At 51.9% G+C, this 13,993-nt stretch overlaps 1 pseudogene; it reads left to right on the top strand.

The window, feature by feature from the left end:
* Positions 1-9,285: 9,285 nt before the first annotated feature.
* On the top strand, positions 9,286-9,462 carry LOC140408154 (U2 spliceosomal RNA; annotated as a pseudogene).
* The last annotated feature ends 4,531 nt before the right edge of the window (positions 9,463-13,993 follow it).

Genomic DNA, 13,993 nt, shown 5'->3' with positions numbered 1-13,993 from the left:
GTCTATCCTACCCGCAAAGGTGGTTTGATAACCTGTAGATCTGCTCCCCGAGTCCCTCTGCTTCCTCTTTGCAAAAGGTGATTCTCGCTGAATGTTGGTCTGGTCAAGGTCACCTCACACACCCAGCTTCCAGCCTTTTGGGTTATCAGGTGCTGCTCCAGACATGCCCCCCTCCCCCCGCAGCCAGTCTGAGTTTCGTATATTCGGATTTTGCAGGCTTCTGCAGACGTGGTTTTTAAAGTGGCCAATTCTTTAATTTAAGATATCCAATTTAATCAACCTTAAAACTAAGCCCTGATTATATTATGACAGTGCGCAGCATAACCAAACACACCTCCCTCCCACCTGGCCCGCCTATTCACTCTTACAAATTCTTCCATCGCCCACCACATACAAAAGTCTGACAACACCCACTAACACGTTAAAAAACACCTTCTTCCCCCTCCCCCCACTCTTATCACACTCCTAAACCACCCTCCAACGTCCCCCACCGGAAATTATTGCTTAATCGCCATATTGACAATATCACACCTAACTACAGTCACAGACTAGCGTTACAGACTCTCAGCGGTTGTAGCTAGGCCTAAACAACAAAATGGCCTGCAAAGTGAAGCCGAGCAGTATCTCCCTGCTCCAAAAACCCCTCCTCTATGGGGAATTTCAAAAGACCGCTACTCGGCCTCTTGGCTAAGATCAAGTGCAGTATCGTTTGATCGAGGGAAGCTGAGGATTTCGATGTCGATGCCGATCGTGGATTGGAGAACACGGAGGGATTGAAGTCGTCAAAGAGGAAATGTTTAGAGCTCGGCTGCTATTGGTGGATCTACATGCTGGTCTAAGCCTCTGGTTTAGGCCTAACGCCGATACAGTTCAGACCCATCATACGAGCTATGGATGCAGCTGCATCCCGACCTACAGGCTGGGGAGTGCGAAACACTGTCTGAGTCACAGTGAAGAAAGCGGAAGGGGAGTCACCTGTGGACCGGAAATTCTTCGTGAAGCGGGTGCTGCTCGAGTGTTGTGGGTTTAACGCAACAGAAATCTTCCGCTTGCAAAACTTCCCCAACAATGGATATTTTGATGTCACCTTCAAGAGTGTCGCAGCGTGCAGCAAATTCTTGAACGTCTTCAAAGAAAAAGGTAACCAGAGTCCCCTGTCGATCCTGACTGCGGAGCCTCTGTTTACGCTGCCGTCGCAGCAAAACCTGGTTGTTACACTGCACACGTAAAAACCCCACGTCCCAGTGTCTGATGTTCTCACGTTCCTCGCCAGGTACGCTGAGCTGAAAAGTGACAGCGTGCAAGTGAAAGACACCTTCGGCATCTGGTCAAGGTGACTCTAAGAACAGACAGCAACGGAGCCATCCTGCATCCCCCCTCCAGTTTCGCTATTGGAGTAAATCGTGGCTACCTCTACTACGTGGGACAGCCACGAGTATGCCACACCTGTGGCAAAATGGGGCATGTTGCCGCAAACTGCAGTGTGACCTTCTGCAAAAACTGCAGGGAGGAGGGACACATGACTAAGGACTGCAAGGAAGACAAGTGCTGCAACCTGTGTGGGGAGGCCGGCCATCTTTACAGGGCCTGCCCGAAACGCGGGGCGACATATGCACAGATCATCATCAGCGGTGTTAGAAAGGCGACCAGAGAGGAGGTTCATACATCCTCCACCGAAAAAGACACCACGGCACAGAATGCGGAAAAGCAACAGAAGGGCCCCCAACAAAAAGAGGAGGCCCCAGCACCTCCTGACAACCCAGCCCCAGCCCCATCTGATGAGTAACACTCAATGGAAGAGGATGGGACAAAGAGCCCTGGGAAATAGTGAACAGGGACAAACGAAAGAGAAAACAAAAAAACAAACTGAAGAACCCCCCGATGGGGAGTGGCAAAAAGAGACACCTTTCAGCCGGCGCACTTAGCGCCGACACCTCATCCGATGAGGAAAAACAAGACAAGAATCGCCCTCAAATAAAGAGGCAAAGCACCAATGTGGAACGGGAGGCACAGACCCCCCAGACCACAGACCAGGAAGGAAATAAAACCCGCCGAGACAACCAACCTCTGGCTCATGGGAACAGCAATATGACCAACGGCCAGCAAACGCCGGACATTGAAAACAAGGTCACAGACCAACTCCCGAATGTAACAAGCAGCAACAACCCAGGCGAAGACCGGCCTGCAACCCCAACACCTACTGACTGCCACGACGAACGCCAGGGCTACTCCACCCCCCCAATGCATCTGCATCAAAATCACGGGGCCAGTGCGGACCAGAACAGTTTTCTCAGCCCTGCAACTGTGCTAAAGTTTGCGAGCACCACCGGCATGCTGGGGAACATTCAACAGCTGGACCAGCCAACTGTATAGACTCTGGACTCTTGAGACTGGTAAATCTACCATTTTATAATGGGTTTTAAAATTGCATCCATAATTGTGCGAAGCATCAAAGATACTTCGCGGTGTCGCCACACTCAACTATTTGGCAAATGTGAAAGCTGACCTACTGTTCCTGCAGGAGTGCGGAATTCCGCACCTCAGCAACTACAGGCGCTGGTCGAGCTGGTGGTCCCACGGGCCATCCATCTGGTCAGGAGGAAACGACTGCCGCTCCTCCGGCCTGGGTATTCTGCTGCGGGGAGGCAACTTCACCATCTCCGACGTTAATGAGGTGGCGGGCGGGCGCCTCCTCGTAGCAGACGTCAATTACAAAAACACACCTCTCAGACTTATTGATGTGTACCCCCCGGCAGTAAAAAGTGAGCGGCTGGCAGCAACTCCCACTGCTGTTGGCCACCTCCAAGCCGGTCATCCTGGGCGGTGACTTCAACTGCATCATCGATGGGGCTGGACGATCCGGCAGAGCCGACAGCAAATTAGACGCTACGTCCAGACTCCTGATGGAAACGGTAAAAGACGCCAAGCTGCTTGACGTCTGCGGGGTAGCGCAGCGTAGATACACATGGTCACGGCCAGACGGGTCCGTCCGCACCAGGACAGACTTCTTTGTGTCCCGTGCTTTCACGGTCAGGTCCACCGACGTAAGGCCGGTGTTCTTCTCTGACCACTGCCTTCTACTGGATGACTGCCACCTGCAGGAAGACCAGGGGGTAGGCAGGGGGACATGGAAGCTAAATGTAAAACTGCTGTCCCCTGAGAACCTCGAGGAACTCAGGAGGGATTACAAAGGTTGGAGAACTGTGAAGCCCCTCTTTGAGGCCCCACATCTCTGGTGGAAAGCAATCAAGGGGAATATCAAGAGGTTTTTCATCCTCAAGGGCATTCAAAAGGTGAGAGAGAGACGAGGGGTCATGTCCAGGCTCCAGAAAAGTATGCAGAATTTGCTCCAGCTGCAGTCGATGGGGGTGGATGTCAAAGAGGATCTCCAAGAGGTGAAGAGCCAGCAAGCCTTGCTCTACACCTCGGAGGCTTCCAAGGTTATCTTCCGTTCCAGAGTCCGCTCCGTGGAGCAGGATGAAAAGTGCTCACGCTTCTTCTTCCAAAAGGTGCAGGGAGACCTCTGTGATCAGCAGCCTGAAGGAAGAAGATGGCTCTGAAAAGTCATCGCAGTCTGACATCCTGAGGATCAGCCAATCCTTTTATGACGGACTGTATGACCTGAAGCCAACAGATAGCACTGTTTCCCAGACCTTCCTGTCGACTATCACGGAGGTCATAGGCGGCAGCGAGCTGGAAAAACTGGACAAACCACTAACTCTGGATGAGCTGACAAAGGCTGTCAAGTCCTTTGTTCTTATCAGTTTAAGGCCGTCAAGTCCTTTGAGACGAGTAAAACTCCCGGAAGCGACGGCTTACCTGTTGAGTTGTATTCGGCTCTGTGGGACTGGATGGGCCCAGACCTGCTGGAAGTGTACGAGAGTATGCTTATGGAAGGCAGCATGTCAGAGTCCATGAGGAAAGGCATCATCACCCTCATCTACAAGCAGAAGGGGGAAAGGGAAGAAATTCGAAATTGGCGACCCATTTCACTGTTGAATGTGGATTACAAAATTCTAGCCAAGGTCATAGCCAATCGGGTCAGGTCTGCTCTGGAGTCGGTGATCCACCCTGACCAGACCTGTGCTGTACCCGGCAGGAAGATCTCGGATAGCCTCGCGCTACTCAGGGATACGATCGCCTACGTGCAGGACAGGAGGGTGGACACTTGCCTCATCAGCCTTGACCAGGAGAAGGCTTTTGACAGAATATCACCTACATGATGGATGTGCTCTCCAAAATGGGGTTTGGGGAGGGAATTCGCAATTGGATCAAACTGCTCTACACAAACATCTACAGCGCAGTCTCAATCAATGGGTGGGAATCAGAAAAGTTCCAGATCAAATCCGGAGTCAGGCAGGGCTGCCCTCTCTCCTCTGCCCTTTTTGTGTGCTGCATAGAACCTTTTGCCGAGTCCATCAGGAGGGATCCGGGTATAAGAGGAGTGACGATCCCAGGCAGTGGAGGCATGTAAGTCAAGGCCTCCCTGTACATGGACGACGTTGCCGTCTTCTGCTCGGATCCTGCGTCTGTACGCAGGCTCTTGACCGCCTGCGACCAGTTTGAACTGGCCTCGGGAGCCAAGGTAAACCGGAGCAAGAGCGAGGCCATGTTCTTTGGGAACTGGGCCGACCGGTCTTTTGTCCCCTTCACTGTCAGGTCAGATTACCTGAAGGTGCTGGGGATATGGTTCGGAGCTGCTGGGGCATGCACTAAAAACTGGGAGGAGCGCATAGCAAAGGCAGAAACTGGGCTGGTGGGAGCAACGCTCCCTCTCCATTGCGGGCAAAACCCTGGTCATCAGGTGTGAAGTACTCGCGGTGCTACTGTACGTGGCGCAGGTCTGGTCCATAACCCGACCCTACGCCACATCAGTCACCCGAGCCATCTTCAAATTTATCTGGAGATCCAAGATGGACCGTGTCCGAAGGGACACCATGTACAAACCTCTGGAGAAGGGAGGGCGGAACGTACCCAACGCCTCCCTCATCCTGTTGCCAACCTTTGTGTCCAGCTGCATCAAGCTGTGCGTGGACCCCCAGTATGCAAACACCAAGTGTCACTGCATACAGCACGGTAGCATTGTGGATAGCACAATTGCTTCACAGCTCCAGGGTCCCAGGTTCGATTCCGGCTTGGGTCACTGTCTGTGCGGAGTCTGCACATCCTCCCCGTGTGTGCGTGGGTTTCCTCCGGGTGCTCCGGTTTCCTCCCACAGTCCAAAGATGTGCAGGTTATGTGGATTGGCCATGATAAATTGCCCTTAGTGTCCAAAATTGCCCTTAGTGTTGGGTGGGGTTACTGGGTTATGGGGATAGGGTGGAGGTGTTGACTTTGGGTAGGGTGCTCTTTCCAAGAGCCGGTGCAGACTAGATGGGCTGAATGGCCTCCTTCTGCACTGTAAATTCTATAATACTGAGGTTCTACCTGTCCACGGTGTTACGAAGGATGGGCCTGGCCTCATTGCCGCGGAATGCTCCAAGTAGTTGGACCGTGCCGTACCACCTGTCCTTCGTGGAAAAGTTTTTGAAGGAAAACACCTTTGACCACAAGGCAATGAAGCAGTGGTCAGCACGTAATGTCCTCGAGGCCCTCAGGGAAAAGGAGACGGTGGAGGACGTTGGATGGCTCCCTGAGCAGACTGCCAGAGTCATCTGGCAGAACGCCTCATCACCAGAACTTTCAAACAAGCACCAAGACCTCGCTTGGCTGGTGGTGAGAAGGCCCTCCCTGTCAGATTCTTCATGCACACCCGAAGGCTCTGCGCCAATGCACGCTGCCCTCGGAGTGGCTGTGGGGGAAATGAGACGGTCACACACCTCTTGTGAATGCCTTTGCAAAGAAGGTCTGGAGAGAGATGCAGTGGTATTTGTCAAGGTTTATCCCAAACAGATCTGTGACACAAGACTCTGTGCTCTACGGACTGTTTCCAGGGACACACACCGAGACGAATATCAACTGCTGCTGGAAGGTCATCAACTCGGTGAAAGACGCTCTTTGGTCTGCCCGAAACCTGCTGATCTTCCAGTGCAAAGAATTGTCCTTGACCGAGTGTTGCAGACTGGCACATTCCAAGGTCAAGGACTACATGCTGAGGGACGCACTCAAGCTTGGGGCAGCAGCCGCCAAAGCGCAATGGGGAAAGACCACTGTGTAAGGTCTTCCCAGCAAATGTACACCGAGGGGCGGGTAACAGTGTAAACCCCCCTCGGTCTGGGCCACCAACACTCCAATGTATAAAATAAACATTAAAAAAAAATTTTTTGTGGGGGCTCGGGTCAAGCCAGGCTGGGGGTTAGCTATATTTGGCGTTGCAGAAGAACCGGGAGTGCAGGAGGCGAAAGAGGCCGACATTTGGCCTTTGCGTCCCTAGTAGCCCGGCGAAGGATTATACTTATGTGGAAGGAAGCGAAGCCCCCGGGCGTGGAGGCCTGGATAAACGACATGGCAGGGTTCATAAGATTGGAACGAATAAAATTTGCGTTGAGAGGATCGTTTCAGGGGTTCTCCAGGCGGTGGCAACCGTTCCTTGACTATCTCGCGCAACGATAATGAAAAGACAGAAAGGATAGCAGCAGCAACCCAGGGGGGATGGGGGAGCACTATTTTGTGTTTTTGCTATTTGTTTTTTCGTTTCTAGTTTTGTTGTGAGCTCACTATATTATTTAAATAATGTTTAATGTATAATCCCTTGTTGAGTTGTAAAAACGGGAAAAACTTTTGTTTGAAAAATTTCAATAAAATATATATTTTTTAAAAAGGACTGAGGTTAAGGTATCCAGATTATATGTCTGTGATTAAGGGTTAACAGCTAGGCAGGCTGTGATGTCACTCTTGGCAGGAGCTGCGTCTCTTTTTAGTTTCGTTTCCAGCCCTGCTCTGGATTCTGAGGAAAAGAGTTGTGTCTCTCAGACTGCCTTCTGAAAGTTTCTCCCCAAGGACTTTGTGAACAAATCCTGAGTGTTAACTTTATTAATGAAAGCCACCCTCGTCCCAGAGGGCCATAGGCTACTCTTCCCTTTGAGAGAGAGAGAGAGAGTGCTGACTTGTGGTGATTTAACCTGTGGGCCACCTCACCTCAAGCGAGGGTCAAGGTTGAGAAGGCGAGGCCTTCCTGGTAACCTCAGCCGGTACGGGAATTGAACTCCCCCCTGTTGGCATTGCTCTGCGTCACAAACCAGCCATCCAGCTAAGTGATTCCCCCACACTTTATCAATAAGTGCCATTTGACCCGAGTGTGGATCTTGCCCCATTGAAATTTTAGAAGTAGACGAGAAAGTCAGCGCAGACTTTTTAAAAAAGAACTGCTAAACTGTTCATTGAAAAGCTGTTTTCTCCTTGGATGTCAATGGGATTAATCCTGTGTTAATAATGTTTGTTTTAATACGTTTTTGTTAGTGGAATCACTCCCAGGCATACAGCATCCTTTCCTCATAGTGTACAAATTGGAAAATTGTTGGGGTTTCTTCTCCGGTTTCCTAATATAAATTGGGGGGGGGGGGGGGTCTGGTCTGGTACGTTAACATTGCAATGTTTTAATTCAAGCCAAGGACTCAAAGAGTTGCCCATCTCCACGAAGGAAAAAGCATTAAACAACTAAAGAAAAGCCCGGGTCCCAGGCCCGGTGAGGCACAGATGCTAACCATCGTGTTGTCCCTCCCTCCAGTACTGCACAAAAGGAGTCACTTGCATTTGTAGAGCATCGATCACGAACCACAGGACATCCAAAGGCACTTTACACCAACTGGGAGAAAGATCTGCTGTAAAGCGAGAAGGGGGGCAGCCAACATGCGCACAGCAAGGCTCCACAATGTGATAACAATCAGGTGATCGGTTTCTTTTTTATATGTACGTTTAGTGTAGCCAATTCTTTGTTCCCCAATTAAGGGGCAATTTAGTGTGGCCAATCCACCTAGCCTGCACATCTTTTTGGGTTGTGGGGGTGAAACCCACGCAGACACGGGGGGGATTGTGCAAACTCCACACGGACAGTGACCCAGGGCCAGGATCGACCCCGGGTCCTCGGTGTGGTGGGGCAGCAGTGCTAACCACTGCACCAACATGCCGCCCCGATCTGTTTCAGAGATCCTGATGGTGGGGGTGAATGTTGGCCAAGGCACTGGGAGATCACCAAAATGTTTTTGCATTCCCCTGGATTAGGGGTTCAAATCCCAAACCACATATTGCAGCCCGATTTTAACCCTGCAGCGTATTTTTGGCGATATTGACATTCAATACACAAAATAGAAGTCAACGCCAATAACTCCAGGGTTTCTTCACCTCAGCAGCAAAGTGACGCAGCGCAATAGCTCCTCCGCTTGGCACCGGTCCCCTGCCTCGGGCCCAGTCCCCGGCGCCCGGTCCCCTGCCCCGGCGCACTGGCCCGTTCCCCCGACCCGGGCACAGTCCCGGTCCCCTGCCTCGGGCCCGGTCCCCTGCCACGGGCCCAGTCCCGGTCCCCTGCCCCCGGGCCCGGTCCCCGGCCGCGCGCCTCAGACAGCCCGAGACCCAGCTCGAGCCTCCCCCTCCGCGCGCGCAGCCAGTCTCGGAGGCTCGAGCGCGGCTTTCAAACTGATCGCCCCGCCCCCTCCGGCAACCGCCGGATCGGGGCGAGCGCAGGCGCAGTACTGATCGCAAAGCCTGGTTCACCAGGCAATGGGGCTGAGATGGGGAGGGAGAAAAGAGGTGGAAGAAATGAGGAGGAGGGGATGAATGGAGAAGTGAGGGGATGTTCTTGGGGGGGGGGGGGGGGTGGAGGGGAGGGAGAAAAGAGGGCGTGGGGGTTGGGATAGAGGGAGGGTCTTGGAATGGAAGGGCAGGGTTTGAAGAGAAGGGGCGGGGTTAGGGGTGGGGCGGGGTTACAGGAGGGGGCGCGGCTCCAGGAGGGGCGGAGTTACGGGACAGGGGGCGGGGTCAGGCAGCGGAGGGGGAGGGGCAGATCGATGGGGTTTTGGTGCGGGGAGGGGCAGGGATCAATGGGGTGGGGTTAGTGAGGGGGAGGGGCAGGGATCAATGGGGTGGGGTTAGTGAGGGGGAGGGGCAGGGATCGATGGGGCGAAGTTCGGGAGTGGAGGGGGCGGGGAGGCAGAGGAGGGGGAGGTGTATCAAACAAACATGACAATGTAAATATTTAAGAAGGAATTGAAACGTAAAGAGTGATATGTGTATAATATTATCAAAATTGAATGGAAGAAAGTCAAGGCAATGTGTAATTCTGAATGAAATGTACAGTCAAGACAATTCGAAATGTTCTGTAATGCTTATGATAAATTTTATGAATAAAGTATATTTTTTTGAATTAAAAAAAAATCTGTTCTTATCAGTTTAATATCTGATACGTCCCTTATCTGGGGACCATATATTAAATTGATTTTTGGAGCAGGGAGATGGAATAGGGGCTTGCTCCGTCCACTCCACGCATCGACTCGGTATTGCAGTATCTCCGAGAACGGTGCACAAACCCCTTTATGGGGAATTTCAAAGTACAAAAACAGTTCAAGCATGCACATGCACAGCTACACTTTATCCCCTTTCTTACAATTCTCTACTTTATGCCTTTTCTTACAATTCTCTGCTACACACCAAAATTCATGCCCATTATACACATCCCACACACTATTCCAGTATCTCCATCAACCCTATTCCATCTCCCTGCTCCAAAAAACCCTCCTCTATGGGCAATTTCAAAGTACAAAAACACTTCAAGCATGCACATCCAATTCTCCATTTTATGCCTTTTCTTCCAATTCTCTACTCAATCACACAAAAAAACACAATCATTTTATGCCGGACGGTATGACCTGAAGCCAACAGATAGCACTGTTTCCCAGACCTTCCTGTCGACTATCACGGAGGTCATAGGCGACAGCGAGCTGGAAAACCTGGACAAACCGCTAACTCTGGATGAGCTGACAAAGGCCGTCAAGTCCTTCGAGACGAGTAAAACTCAAGCTTGGGGCAGCTGCCGCCAAGGCGCAATGGGGAAAGACCACTGTGTAAGGTCTTTCCAGCAAATGTACACCGAGGGGCGGGTAACAGTGTAAAGCCCCCTCGGTCTGGGCAACCAACACTCCAATGTACAAAAACAAACATGACAATGTAAATATTTAAGAAGGAATTGAAACGTAAAGAGTGATATGTGTCTGATAGTATCAAAATTGAATAGAAGAAAGTCAAGGCAATGTGTAACTGACGGAAATGTACAGTCAAGACAATTTGAAATGCTCTGTAATGCTGATGATAAATTTTATGAATAAAGTATATATTTTTTTGAATTAAGAAAAAAAAAAAAAAAAAAAATCGGACTTCCGGTTGCGGTGATGACCAGCTAAGCCGCACGTTTCGGCGGCTCCAGCTCAAACGGACCTTCGGGCTCTTTTAATAGCCCCAGCGGGGAATATTTTCAAGACGAAACCCGGTGTGGGGTGAGATAACAGGGAGTCCCCCCCCAATGAAAGAGAAAAATATCTGCGGCGGTGGCTACATCGCGAAGAATCCTCGCGGATAGGGACAGGAGGAAAAAAGGAGCAAGATGGCGGCGGAGAAAGCCCAGGCGACATGGGGGCCCGACCAAGATGAATTTTTAAGACGGTGTGTGGACTACTTAAGAAGGAGGTGCTGACCCCGATGCTACAGGCAATTGAGAGGCTTAAGGAGGCACAAAAGACCCAGGAGACGGAGCTCCGCGTGGTGGAGCAGAAGGTGACGGATAATGAAGACGTGAACCTGGGCCTGGCGGTCAAAACGCAGACGCACGAGGCGCTCCACAAAAAGTGCATTGAAAGGATTGAAGCTCTAGAAAATAGAGCACGGAGAAAGAACCTTCGGATCCTGGGTCTCCCCGAGGGAGTGGAAGGAGCGGACTGCGGGGCTTACGTGAGCACGATGCGAAGCTCGCTGATGGGAGCTGAGGCCCCCTCGGGCCCCTTGGAAGTGGAAGGGGCTCATCGGGTCCCTGCGAGGAGACCAAAGGCGGGAGAACCACCTAGGGCGACAATCGTGCGATTTCATCGCTTCAATGATAGAGAAGTGGTTCTGAGATGGGCCAAAAAGGTACGAAGTAGTAGATGGGAGAATGCGGTGGTACGGGTGTACCAGGATTGGAGTGCGGAGGTGGCGAGAAGCAGGGCAAGTTTTAATCGAGCCAAGGAGGTGCTACACAAGAAGAAGGTGAGGTTCGGGATGCTGCAGCCGGCGCGACTATGGGTCACGTACCAGGAGAGACATCACTACTTCGAAACGGCGGAAGAAGCATGGACCTTTATTAAAAACGAGAAACTGGATCGGAACTGAGGGACTGATGTTAGAGGGGAAATTATACTGTCGATGTATATAGGGATGTAAATTGGGAAGGGGGGGACACTAAGAAATGTGGGCGCCGGTGGGGGGAAAGAAGAGACACAGGCGGGGGATGGGGAATGGGAGAGGGTGATGGCTAGTTGACACGGGAAGGGGGCAGGTAGCCCCCCAGTGCGGCTGATCACGTGGAACGTGAGAGGCCTAAATGGACCGATTAAAAGGGCCCGAGTGTTCGCGCACTTGAAAGGACTGAGGGCAGACGTGGCTATGCTTCAGGAGACGCACCTGAAGGTGGCGGACCAAGTTAGGTTAAGGAAAGGATGGGTGGGACAGGTGTTCCACTCAGGGCTGGATTCAAAGAATAGAGGGGTGGCCATATTGGTGGGGAAACGGGTATCATTCGAAGCTAGGAGCATTGTAGCAGATAGCGGAGGCAGATATGTGATGGTGAGTGGCAGACTGGAGGGAACGGAGGTCGTGTTGGTTAACGTATATGCCCCGAATTGGGATGATGCGGGATTCATGAAGCGGATGCTGGGACGTATCCCGGACCTGGAGGTAGGAAACCTGATAATGGGGGGAGACTTCAACACCGTGTTGGACCCAGGGTTAGATAGATCTAGATCTAGGACCGGAAGAAGGCCGGCAGCGGCCAAGGTGCTTAAGGGGTTTATGGACCAAATGGGGGGAGTGGATCCATGGCGATTTGTTAGGCCAAAGGCCAAGGAGTTCTCCTTCTTCTCCCATGTTCACAAGGTGTATTCCCGGATAGATTTCTTTGTTTTGGGAAGGTCGCTGATCTCGAGGGTGGAAGAAACTGAGTATTCAGCCATAGCTGTCTCAGATCATGCCCCACATTGGGTGGACCTGGAACTAGGAGTGGAGAGGGAGCAGCGTGCACTCTGGCGATTAGATGTGGGATTGCTGGCAGATGAGGGAGTCTGTGGAAGGGTGCGGGGATGTATCGAGAGATACCTGGAGGCCAATGACGACGGGGAGGTCCGAGTGGGAGTAGTATGGGAAGCACTAAAGGCGGTGGTCAGAGGAGAGCTGATCTCCATCAGGGCCCACAAAGGGAAAATAGAGGCCAAGGAAAGGGAAAGATTACTGGGGGAGATTTTAAGGGTGGATAAAGAATACGCGGAGGCCCCGGAGGACGGACTATACAGGGAGAGACGACGACTCCAGACGGAGTTCGACCTTCTGACCACTAGGAGGGCAGAGGCGCAGTGGAGGAAGGCACAGGGGATCAGATATGAATATGGGGAAAAGGCTAGTCGCCTGTTGGCCCATCAGCTGCGAAAGAGGACAGCGGCGAGGGAGATAGGGGGAATTAGAGATGAAAAGGGAGCTACGGTGCGGAGAGCAGGGAAGATAAACGAGGTGTTGAAGACCTTTTACGAAAGACTATATAGGTCCCAACCCCCGGAAGGAAAAGAGGAGATGCAGCAGTTTTTGGACCAATTAAGGTTCCCGAGGGTGGAGGAGCAGGAGGTGGAAGGCCTGGGGGCACCAATTGGGTTGGACGAGGTTACCAAGGGGCTGGGGAACATGCAGGCAGGGAAGGCCCCGGGACCAGATGGGTTCCCGGTGGAATTTTATAGAAAATATGTGGACTTGCTGGCCCCGCTGTTGGTAAGGACTTTTAACGAGGCCAGAGAAGGGGGGACTCTACCCCCGACAATGTCGGAGGTGATGATATCGCTAATTTTGAAGCGGGATAAAGATCCACTGCAGTGCGGGTCCTATAGGCCTATCTCACTGCTAAATGTGGACGCCAAATTGCTAGCAAAGGTGCTGGCAACGAGGATAGAGGATTGTGTTCCGGGAGTGGTGCACAAAGACCAGACAGGATTCGTAAAGGGGAAACAACTAAATGTCAACGTGCGATGGCTATTAGGGGTGATAATGATGCCCCCAGTAGAGGGGGAGGCAGAGATAGTGGCGGCAATGGATGCAGAGAAGGCATTTGATAGGGTGGAGTGGGAGTATCTATGGGAGGTGCTGAGGAGGTTCGGGTTCGGGGACAGGTTTGTTAGCTGGGTCAAACTCCTCTATGGGGCCCCAACGGCAAGTGTGGTCACGGGTCGGCAAAGATCGGAGTATTTTCGACTATTCAGGGGAACAAGACAGGGATGCCCGCTGTCTCCATTACTGTTCGCGTTGGCAATTGAACCACTGGCCATGGCGCTGAGAGACTCCAGAAAATGGAGAGGGGTGATTAGAGGGGGAGAGGAACACCGAGCATCACTCTACGCGGATGACCTACTGCTATATGTAGCGGACCCGGTGGGGGGATGACAGAGGTCATGCAGATATTGAGGGAGTTCGGAGATTTCTCGGGATATAGGCTTAACATGGGAAAGAGTGAACTTTTTGTGATACACCCTGGGGACCAGAGTAGAGGGATAGATGGCCTACCCTTAAGGAGAGTGGAAAGAAACTTTCGATACCTGGGGATTCAGATAGCCAGGAGCTGGGGAACCTTACACAGACTTAATCTGACACGACTGGTGGAACAAATGGAAGAGGATTTCAAGAGGTGGGACATGCAGCCGCTGTCACTGGCGAGCAGAGTGCAGGCAATTAAGATGATGGTCCTCCCGAGGTTCCTATTTGTGTTCCAATGTCTCCCTATGCTGATCACTAAGGCCTTTTTTAAAAAAATAGACAGGAGCATCACGAGCTTCGTGTG

The sequence above is a fragment of the Scyliorhinus torazame genome, chromosome 2 (genome assembly GCF_047496885.1).
Source record: "Scyliorhinus torazame isolate Kashiwa2021f chromosome 2, sScyTor2.1, whole genome shotgun sequence".
In the NCBI taxonomy this organism is placed as follows: Eukaryota; Metazoa; Chordata; class Chondrichthyes; order Carcharhiniformes; family Scyliorhinidae; genus Scyliorhinus; species Scyliorhinus torazame.
Note: the sequence above shows the minus strand (reverse complement) of the source record. Positions and strands in the feature narration are given on the sequence as shown.